This window comes from Mirounga leonina, unplaced genomic scaffold (assembly GCF_011800145.1).
Source record: "Mirounga leonina isolate KUSES-001 unplaced genomic scaffold, KU_Mleo_1.0 Mir_151, whole genome shotgun sequence".
In the NCBI taxonomy this organism is placed as follows: domain Eukaryota; kingdom Metazoa; phylum Chordata; class Mammalia; order Carnivora; family Phocidae; genus Mirounga; species Mirounga leonina.
In genome coordinates, this window is record NW_023270377.1 from 55,128,746 (window position 1) to 55,140,925 (window position 12,180).

Below are 12,180 nucleotides of genomic sequence, written 5' to 3' on the forward strand. Positions count from 1 at the left end.
ATAGTATTCTCAAGAAAGCTCTGATACAGGATATTATTCACATTAAATGGTAGAACATACATTGCCAATCAGTATAGGAGAAACCAAAAGTGGTCTTGTTCTAAGCCTTGAAGCCCTGACTTAATGTAGTGTCTTGAGGTAGGAATTGTTAACTATCAGATGCTAGAAACTTTCAATTCAGTTTTATATCTAGAAAAGTTCTATTTCCAGAAATGGTAGGATAGGTTTTTTTCAGACCAGATTTCCTACAGAAAACAACCAAAAATATTAATATAAAAAGTCTCATAAATGTATCAATAGGCTGACAAGGCTGTAAGGAAATATCAGGCCAAAATCTAAGGGAAAGAAGATACAGAAGAAAGACCTGAGCATCACAGATGCTTTTATCCAGAAGGCATTTGCTGAGTTTTGTTGGTCTTACTGAGAGGTAGACAAAAGTCAAGACAAAAGACTCAGGGTCAGTGCAAGAGGGGAGCCTAAGAAAAATCCTTCCCCATATTAAATGGAGGCCAAGGACTACACCCTCAAAGAACATATCAACAAGAAGTGAACTAGCCTCCACTGTACCCATTTGTGAAGAAGGGAAGAAAAGTGGGGGGAGGGAGGAGGAGAGAGAAATCCATCTCTGAGATGTCACAGCCATAGGCCAGCCCTTGTGTGGATTTGTATTCCCTGGAAATGTCAGAGAACCTCAAACTCTGAATTTGATTTAAAGTGGTAGAGGACTGCTAATGCCCACAAGTGCCAGGCAGAAGCAAAACCTCTCTGGAGAATGTGCCTTTGTAATAAGCCTCAAACACTTCCACCAGTAATTTTTCAAAGACAATGACAAGTACACACACAAAAGTTACCAAACATACTAAAACAAGACACCATGAGCAAATTTTTTATCTGCTGGGTATCCCCAAATTTTGCTCCAGAGAATAAGGATCACTAGGAGATGAGAAGATACTAGCTCTACTCCCCCAGAGCAGGGGCTCTTTAATCCACTGAATATTTGATGAAAAGTTTCTTTAGCTAGAAAAGATTAAAATACCTGTTTAGGTATTTAGGGGACTATAAACACTGGATTTTCTTAGTTACATGACTCAATGTGGCCATCCTTGACAACTAAGAAGCCAAACAGTAAAAATCATCAAATTCCTTCAAGTAAGAAACTTAACTACTTGGAAGGAAACTTTATTATGTGTGAGGAATTCAAAGAGCACATAATCTTCTTTATAATCTTTAAAAAAACACAAGAGGAAAGATTTAGTGTCTTTACCCATTTTCAGAGGCAAAAACTGAGGTATGAAACTGAATCCCAAGCGACAAGGAGGTTAGAGGCAGCACAGAGAAGTGGCCTGTGGTCTCCTCCGGATTCTATACAGCATATGACATTAGTCCAACTGCTATAATCTGAATTCATCAGGCCTTTTGATTTTTGTTCATGTGTTTTAGATTCAAAAAATGTATTTTGCCAGAATTCTTTGACCTTAATTTTTAAAACCATGTGTGTTTTAGGGTCAATTTAATCTGCATGTTTCCTATTTTCTTATAATTAAACCATCAAAATATTGTCCTTTAAAAACTATTTGATGTCCACAAAATCATCTGAGCCCTTTCAATAAGCTTCTTAAAAGGGTTTTTATCCCACTTAAAAACAGAAGTTGCACTGTGTTATGGGTGACCTGACGCAGAAACCAAGAATCCCCTTTAAATTCCAAAATCCTTGAAGTCTGGATAATTTCTGAACTTGGAGAAAATGAGTTCACCCATTGCTAAAGTTTCTGTGTTGCTAAAGAAGACATTTGGAGCAAAGATGAGTTCCATAAAAGAGGGGAAATCAGAGCTGCAGAAGAAATTGAAGGTATGTGAATTTTGCTTAGGCCCCTGAGGAATAGCTGGAAGCCTAACTTGTCACATTGCCATCCACAGAGCAAGAAAAAGCTCAAATGCACATCAAATGTTTGACAGGACTAAAAAGAAATGTGATGTCCATATGAAATAATATTTGCTCATAATGCTAAGAAAACAATGGAATATAAATGTATGGATTTCAGCACATCCAATTTGCTCTCTAGCATAATCCTCTGCTGTTGGCAGCCCATGGAAAACCCTTAATAATATTTACCAACATTGAATAATTAATTATTCATAAAAGATAAATAGGATTTGTTATTCTAACGCTAACTCCTATTACATAGAACTGCAGAACTGTGGTGTCAGGGCCAGTGGATGGAGAAGGTCTTTTGTAGAAGGTTATGGACAGCAAGCCAGGAAAGTGAGCTGGGCTCTGTAGGAAAGTCTCTCCCCTCCTCTGCTGGTGTTGACAAGAGCCCAAAAGCTAAGCAGCAGCTAGCATGCCTGCGAGGGGAAAGCTCTCCAGCCAGGCTCCAGGGTGCGTTCAGGAGGCATTTCCAGGGAACCCATAAATACTTCTGTTCTGAGCAGTTCCCAGCTCTTGAAGAGCACAGGCCTGTTATCACCAAGCATCAAATACTGAACAGACAGGATGCAGGGGCTTCCCCACCAGGGGAGCTGGCACACGAGCTCTAAGGAAAAGGGATCTGAGTCCATTTCCTGCAATTGTTAGAGAAGGATGGTGGCCTGGCCCTTGGGTATTTAGAGTCCTGTGTACATTATTGTTCTCATGTGATCATTAGGATCTCAGCATATCCAGGCCTTAATCGTCTACAGAGAAACTCCCTCTGCTTAGGCACCTGAGAGAGTTAAAAGTTTGATTTCTCTATTATAGCTAATAAAATACAGTTTTATTCATAGTTTCAAAGCTCTAGCACATGCATTAAATAACTCCTTTGTTAATGCTGTTGATTTTAACCACAACAGGAACAATAACAATAGCAATAACAAGCATTACTAGAACAAGTGAGTTTAGCAAAGTTGCATAAAAATCAAACGTATTTCTATTACTAGCAAATAACTATTGGAACTTTTAAACAGCTTTGTTGAGGTACAATTCACATATAATGTACGACCTGTATTTAAAGTGTACAGTTTGGAAAAAATAAAGTGTACAATTTGATAAGTTTTTACATATACGAGTGCATGTCTATACATATGTGTGTGTATGTATATACATGAAACCATCACCACAATCAAGAAAATGAATGTATCCATCACTCTCAAAAATTTTCTTTGTCCCTTTGTAATCCCTCCCTCTCATCCTTCCATGCCTTTTCTCCACCCGCATCTGTGTTCTGTTAATACAAATTAGTCTGTATTTTTTAGATTTATATATATGGAATCATAGACTAATCTTTCTGGCTTGGCTTCTTTCATGCAGCATTATTTTAAGTTTCATCCATGTTGCTTGGGGTGCTTGGAGCTTCTTGGATTTGTAGGTTTATAATTTTGATCAAATTTGAAAATTTGTTCAATCATTATTTCTTAAAACACTTTTATACATCCCCCTTCTCTCCTTCAAAAAATCTGTAACATACATTGGGACTCAGATCACTGATGCTCTGGGGTTTTCTTTTTTTGAGTTTTTTTTTCAGTCTTTTTAACCTCTGAGTTTCAAGTTTCTATTGCTTCAAATTTACTAATTTTTTTTTTCCTCTTCAGGGTTCAATCTGCCATTAATTCCATCCAATAAATTTCTCTACCAGGCACTGTTTTCATCACTAGAAGTTCAATTTAGGTATCTTATTTTATACTATTCACATCACTACTTAACATTTTTCATCATTCTTCTAGTTTCTTGAACATATGAAATACAGTTACAGAAACTTTTGATGTCCTTATCCACTATTTCTAATGTCTGGGTCAATTCTGGGTCAGCTTCAATTGGATAAATTTTCTCCTAATTTCACATTTTTTTCTACTTCTTTGTGTGTCTGGTAAATTTTTATTGGATTCCAGACATTGTGAATTTTACCTTCTTGAGTGCTGGATTTTTTTTTTCTTGCATTCCCAAATATTCTTAAGTTCTGGGATGCACTTATCTTACTTGGAAACATTTTGATCCATTTGGGTCTTGTGGTTAAACTTTGTTAGATAGGACCGAGCATAGCATTTAGCCTAGGGTTTATGAATTTTATGACGTTTTTCTTTTTTAAGATTTTATTTATTTGAGAGAGAGAGCATGAGAACAGGGTGAGGGGCAGAGGGAGAAGCAGACTCCCTGCTGAGCAGGAAGCCCGATGCAGGGCTCGATCCCAGGACCCTGGGATCATGACCTGAGCCGAAGGCAGTCGCTTAACTGACTGAGCCACACAGGCGCCCAATTTTATGAGGTTTATCTATGCTGCCTGGTAGGAACAAAAACTATTTTTGATACTGTGTGAGTTCTAGGTATTGTTGACTCTAAACTTTTTGAGTGATTCTTTCCCTGCTCTCTGATAGTTTCCTCTGCGGCATGCACTGATCAATAGTGGATTTAGAGGGGCTCTCTGCAGACCTCTGGGATACTCTCTCAGTGCTGTTCTGTTCTCTCCAGTACACTGACCTACAAACTCTAGCCATCTTGGCCTCCTAAACTCCCACTTCTACTTCCTCAACTCAGGAAGACTGCTGGGCTCTGTATGAATTGCTCTCCCCTTTGCTGTGACCTGGAAATACTCTCCAAGTGATGAGCCAGGCAATCACAGGGATAATAATAGAAATTTATTATTTTTTCCATCAGTCAAAAATCACTGTCTTTCACTGCCCGATGTCCCGTGGCTTAAGAACCATTGTTTTATATATTTTGTTCAGCTTTTTAGTTGTTCCAGTTGAGAGGACAGATTCAGTCCCTGTCCATCTTGGCTAGAAACAAAAGTTCACAATTGGAAACTGAAATTTAAAATATATACTATTTATAATAGCATCAAAAATATAAAAATGTTAGGGAAAAATTAATACAGTGTGTGTAAAATCTATATATTGAAGATTATAAAACATTTCTGAGAGAAACTTAAATTGGACCTAAATAAATGGAGAGATAAACTGTGTTTATCTTATCAGAAGACGCAGTACTGATAAAATGTTAATTCTCCCCAAATTGGCCTATTGACTCAGTGCAATTTCAACCAAATTGCAGGTTTTTTACTAGAAACTGGCAAAATGATTTTAAAACTTTATATGGAAATGCAAATGAGGATCGAGGAAATTGAATTATTCTGAAAAGAACAACAAATTTGGAGTAATTATGCTACCCAATTTCAAGACTTATAAAATTATAGTAGTAAAGATGGTGTGGTATTGGAATGAATACAGACGTACAGATCAATGAAATAGAATCCAGAATGCAGAAATAGATCCTCATATCCACAGCCAATTGATTTTCAACAAAGGTGCCAACATGCCAATTCAGTGGGATAAAGGATAGTCTTTTTCAGTAAAAATATCCTGGAAGAATTGATCATATGGGGGAAAAAATTTCTAGAACCTACCTCACACCATATACAAAAATTAACTCAAAATGTATCACTTAACTGTAATATCTAAAATGATAAAACTTCTGGGTTCCTGGGTGGCTCAGTCGGTTAAGCGTCTGCCTTCAGCTCAGGTCATGATCCCGGGGTCCTGGGATCGAGTCCTGCATCAGGCTCCTTGCTCTGTGGGGAGCCTGCTTCTCCCTCTCCTCCCCACTTGTGCTCTCTCTCACTATCTCTGTCTCTTTCTCTCAAATAAATAAATAAAATCTAAAAAAAAATTTAAAAAATAAAATGATAAAACTTCTAAAAGAAAATATAGGAAAAAAATTCAATTTGAATTAGGAAAATGTTTCTTAGATAGGACACACAAAAATAAATGAGCCACAGAAGAAAAACTACACCAAATTGGTCTTCATAAAAAATTAAACTGTAATAAAGTGTCAAAGGGTGCCTGAGTGGCTCAATCAAAGAAGCGTCCGACTCTTGATTTCAGCTCAGGTCATGATCTCAAGGTCGTGAGATCAAGCCCTGCATTCAGCTCCATGCTGCTGGGCATGGAGCCTACTTAAGATTCTCTCTCTCCCTCTGCCCTTTCCCTCCACCCAAAGCCCGCCACCCCAACCCAACCCGCTTGTGTGCATGCTCTCTCTCTCTCAAAAAGAAAAAGTCTGACTCCATTTTGATGTTTGATTTTGACAGCTGACAGCTTTCAAACCCCACCATTCTACCTTCCCCTTCTGCTCCACATCTGGGCTAGCTTATAGGAGTCCCTGGGCTCCTATCTGTAGGAGCCCAGGAACTCCCGCCTTTGTAGCCAAAAGAAAGTTCAAAACATGCAAACCCTGGCTCTCGTGCACAGGAACCCTCACTCCAGCTCCATTCCCCAAACATAGTACAAACAACACCAGTCTCTTTTCCCTGTCTCTCTCAAGCCACTTTTTCTCCTGCTTAGGAGCCTGCCATGCTCTCCCCAGAAAGTCTCATTATTGAGTAATAATCCTTTCATACCTTCCTGGTGTGGTCTCAACACCTAAATCAAATTTGGTGGGGAGGAATCCATGCTGTTTCAATAGGATAACCACCCAAAACTTGTACACTTCAAAAGACTTTATTAAGAAAATGAATAGGCAAGCCACAGACCAGGAGAAAATATTTGCAAGCACATTTCTATAAGGGGTGTTTATCTAGAACATATAAAAGAACTCTTAGATCTCAAAAGCAAGATAATAACCCATTTTAAAAATTGGCAAAAGGTTTAAACAGATTCTTCACTGAAGAAAGTACATAAATGACAAATCATCATATGAAAGATGCTGAACATCATTCATCATTAAGGAAATGTAAATTAAAACAGATATCGTAGGGTGCCTGGGTGGTGCAGTTGGTTGGGTGATGACTCTTGGTTTCAGCTCAGGTCCTGACCTCCGGGTTGTGGGATTGAGCCCCATTGGGCTATGCACTCAGCTCGGAGAGAGTCTACTCTCCCTCTCCCTCTGCCTCTCCCCGCTGCCCTCTCTGTCTCTAAAATAAATAAATAAAAATCTTAAAAAAAAAAAAAAGAACAGATATCACTCCACAGCTACTAGGTTAACTAAAATTACAAAGACCTACAATACTGAATATTGCTGAGGATATGGAACAACTAGAAATTTCATTCATGAGTAGTGGAAATGCAAAATGGTGCAGTCACTTTAGAAAGCACTGTGCCATTTCTTATCAGTTTAAACATACACTTATTATACAACCCAGCAATCCCACTTTTTAGGTATTTACCCAATAAAAATGAAAACATACCCATACAAAGACTTGTACTCAAATGATTGTAGTAACTTTCTTCATAATATCCAGAAACTGGAAATAAGCCCAATGCCTACCAATTGGTCAATAGACAAACAAAATGTTATGTATCCACATAGTGAAATATTACTCAGTAATAAAAAGGAACTACCAATATGTACAACATTAAGAATGAACATTAAAAGCATTATGCCAAGTGAAAAAAGCCAGACACAAAAAACTACACACTGCATGATCCCATTTATATGAAATTGTACAAAAGATTAAAGCAAGGATTTAATGGGAGGGAAGTGATGTCAACAGGGCACAATAGAATTTGGGGGGTTATGGAAATGTTCTATAACATCACTGTAGTGCCAGACATATGATTATATATATTTGTCAAAACACATCAAATCACACCTTAAAATTGGTACATTTTATTATATGCATATTACACCTAAATGAAAAATTTTAAAATTAATATCTCTCTTCTATTGACTGGTGAAGCACTGTATTAGACACTTTAGATTGTTCTGTTTCATTTGCATTATCTTACTTAATGCTTGCACATTTTCAATGTGTTTGAGGTATGATTCTATCGACATGGCTCAGGGAGGCCCAGGGACCTCCCCAAGATCATACTATCTGTAGGTAAATTGCAGAGTTGGAATTTTTTTATTCTAAATTCAGTGCTCTTTCACCTACAAAGCCTCTTCTTCATAGAAATCTAGGTTTTAAATCTTTTGTTGATATTTTCAATATATTGCTTTATACTACCTTAAGTAATCAAGAAAAGAGATACAGACTATTTAAATCAATCGTTAAGAAATTCAATTATTTTTATTTTTAGTTCAATTATTTATAGAGGTCTTTATAATTCTGTATGCGACCATCCTATTTAGTACTTATTTTGTATTTTATAATAATTTTTCACCCTAATAGAGTACTCTCTTAGAAATTAGCATCTTCTCACTTTTACTCAGAAACCTTGGAGGGACTGACCATGAAGTTGATAAAGGAAATGTCCCATTTTAGATTAGCTACAAAGGAGTAAAAGTTTGGTCTTTAGTCCTGAATAAGCATTGTTTTTGTCACAGTTGACCTGGAAAGAGGGAGAATATGCTGCCTCAGCCTTATATTCTCCTGCTTAGCATGATGGCTTAAGAATATTGCCATAATGGATTTTGCCATATCTGTGAGCCACTTATGCTATAATCTATTTCATTTTTCTTTAAGCTTCCTATTTTTTGTATCTATTGTAACTCTCAACAATAATGTCTACAACATCACAGGTTTGATAAGTTATATATGCTTTTGACACAGACATAACAAGGTGCAAAGGGGGACATTTTCTGCCACCTCAGAATTTTGGCTAAAGTTTCAAAGCTTTAAAAAACTGGTAAGAAGTACCCCAGCGATCTAAAGCAAGGTGTCAATGGGTGCCCAAGCTGAGTTTTTAGTGCTATCAAAACAAGGTTGAAGATTCATCAACAGGAGATACCTTACTGGAGTAGACAGTACTATGGGGGTCTTCCTTTCTTTCTTCAATGCTCTTCTCCCTCCCTTAAGCAAAGAAATTAGGCCTCAAGAAAAGCATAGTGACTGATGATACTTGTCACACATAGAGGCTGGCCTCTTACTCCCTAGGTGGATGCCAGCTTTGGGCAGTTACAAAGCATTAGTGAATTCTTGGGAGAACCCCAAACTGTGTTCTTTGGAACTTGCAGGAACTAAAGAACTCCGAGGGCAAGAGGCGAGTTGGTGTTGGTTGGTCACAAGGAGAGAGGGTCAAACAGAGCAAGCTGCACTTCTATAAATGACAGACAGAGCAAGGTATGTGAGCACCTGCGAGCCACATGTATGTTGCCCCAGCAAGTACTCGGGTTGGAGCTATCTTGAAAAGAAGCTGCCCAAGATCTACCTGAGATGAGAGAACCCCAGTGGGAAAAGGCCAATTGGGATAAACTGCCAAAAGATAGGAGCCATAGGAGTGTCATACAAAGTTGGAGAGATAGTCCATCAGCTTTAGGGAATGGTCTTCAGTAGAGTGGTGGGAGCAACTCCAAAGGTCTCATAAAAACATGCCCAGTGGGAGCCAGTTTGGGCCTCTGTCATAGGAAAGGCAATGATCACAAGCTTCCAACAGCTCCAGGCAAGCCAGTCTTTCTATTTTCCTCTAGTCCTCTTCCTCTTCCTGGCCTTGACTCTGAAAGGGCCAGAGCAACACTGTGAATTGGAATCTATGAATCAAGAACAAAATAAAACATCATTCCTTTTTCCTGCTACTGGTCTTCAGGATCAAGGGTCAGATGGTGGAGCATAAAAACTCTGAATTGGATGAGAATGAAATTTGGATTTTCATGTGATTGGAATTTTTAATACGTGAATGTGAGACTGTTTTCTCCATGGAAAAACTAATCACCTGAAAGTAATTTAAAAAGTTATGAAACTGGTCTAGAATATCATCCAACAGCAAGACAAAGATTGGACAGAACAAGCGCGAAGGCACTAAGGGAATTAAAACAATGCTATTTCCTAATTGTATGTTATGGTGTTCAAACCAATAAATTCAATAAAGTTATTCAGCTCAATGAATTCCATTAATAATTTTTTTTAAGAGAGGGAGAGTGCGAGCGGAGGGGCCTGGGGCGGGGGTTTGAGGGAAGGGCAGAGGGAGAGGAAGAGAGATAATCTTAAGCAGGCTCCACATCCAGCACGAGCGCTTGACGCCGGCTCGATCTTGTGATCCTGAGATTCATGACCTGAGCCAAATCAAGAGTGAGAGTTTTAACTGACTAAGCCACCCAGGTGCCCCTCAATTAACAACTGTTAAAATTAATAATATTCATTCATGCACCCCTAAAATCATGTTACACACCCCCAGTGGTCCTTATTCCATATTCCACACTTTGGGAAAGATTGAGTCACATCGCGTTAGAATAAGGAGACCATGTCAGCGTTTCGGTCCCTGACCATCGCTTAATCATCAAACAGAATCATTTAGCGATAAGGACAGGATCTCAGAGATAGCAAATGATTTGCTCCAAATCACACAGCTACTTACTTTACTTAACCAATACTCAAGTATTCTAAATCCTAGATCAGAGTGCTTTCCTGAACACTATGTTGCATCCCTGGTTTACCATTGGTAAGTTTTAATATTGTGTTGAAAATTTAATCATTGAATATATATAATTTGTCCCCTTGATTGTTGTATAACAACCATAACAACAATTCTGAATGTCTACAATTTAATTAATCCAATATTAAAACTCTGGGAAAATAAATTATCTTCAGATTTCTATTCTATCTCCTATATGTATGCCAGGCCACCCATTTACCTCAGAGGCTGGGCTTAAAAAACTTTGAGAAGGAATTTTTTGTAGAGTTTTCATGAATTCAACAAATTTTTATTAAACTCCTCATATGCCAGGCCTTGTGCCAGGCACTGGGAGCTTAACAAAAAATTTAGGGTTCTTGCCCTCCAGTTGTTCACCTCAACAGATGAGAAAACAGGTAAATACAGTAAAGCATGACAAGTGCTCTGATGGAGAGGTACTGACTGGGCGATATGAGAACCAAGAGACCAGTCTCAGGAGGCCCAGGGGGCTCAGGAGAGGCTTTGCCTAAAAACATAAATATAAATATATAAATGCATATATATATATATATATTTGGTTCACATCAGAGGTCATGACTAAAGTGGCATGGAGATTTCTACTGGTTTGCATGATTGGATGGACAGGAAAAGATCTCCTGACAGACCCCATGCCTCACCTGGTGAGGCTCTAAGGGTAAGCTCCTCTCCCTCCCGCTACATGATTTGAAAGAAACATTGCACTCTGAGCAAATAGAAGAGGAGAAATGGGTTGTTCAAGAACAAGAATCTGCCTTGAAATTGCATCTCTTCCCGTGATTTTACAAATGAGGAGGTCAGAATGCACAGCTAAATTGGTCAGAAACTGTGGTAGGCAGAAAAATGGCCCTCCAAGGATATTCACATCCTAAACCCCAGAACCTGTGAATATGTAACCTCCCATGGCAAAAGGGACTTTGCAGATATGATTAAGGTTAAGGACCTTGAGATAGGGAAAGTATCCTAGATTATCCAGGTGGGCCCAGTCTCCTTAAAAGTAAAAGAGGAAATCAGAGAGTCAGAGGCAGATGTGATTAGGGTAGAGGAGTCAGAGAGATACAGCCTTTCTGTCTTCAAAGAAGGAGAAAGAGAAGGATGAGCCAAGAATCGTTGGTAACCACTAAAAGCTGGAAAAGGCAAGTATGCTCCCCTAACCCTACTGTCACTTTGATTTTAGCACAGTGAGACCTACTTTGGACCTACAAAATTGTAAGGGAATAAATCTGTGTTGTTTAAGCTGCTAAATTTGGGGTGATTTGTTATAGCAATGATAGAAAACTGATATAGAGCCCACAGCTCTTCACTAGAGTGAGCTGAAAGTATGGTGAAGAAATGGTTTCCAGAAGAGTTAATGACATACAAATAAGCAAATGTCAAAGATAACCATCCAAACTAGTTGTGTGTGTGTGTGTGTGTGTGTGTGTTTAAAGCTAGATATAGTGGGCTGTTTTAGTTATTAAAGAAATATATTTTCATTGAGGGGTGGTAAGTGTTCCTTGAGGACGATGTATAATTTTCTGCAGATGAGGGTAGATGACCTCAAAAGTCTAATGAGAAGTTCACTGTGAATACCATGTACATCTTCTCCCAATGGTAAAACAAAGGTGCTGATCATCAGTGGACCATTGGCCATAAGAAGCCATAGGGAGGAATGGCCCGGACGCAGGCCTGCGCACCAGAACACAGTAAGCATTTATTCTCTTTCCAGTACTCTGTGCTGCTGAAAACATACCTAAGGAGACAAATGGATTATTGGGGCAATAAAAGCCGGAGATCTGTGGTGTGAGACTCATTACTTGCTTTTACTGTCCAAATAATCAGAAAGAGTAATTTGTAAGTATTCTTTCACAGTGATACTGGAAAGGAATTCTTCTTCCCCTTTTTCAGCCATAAAAGAGTACCCAT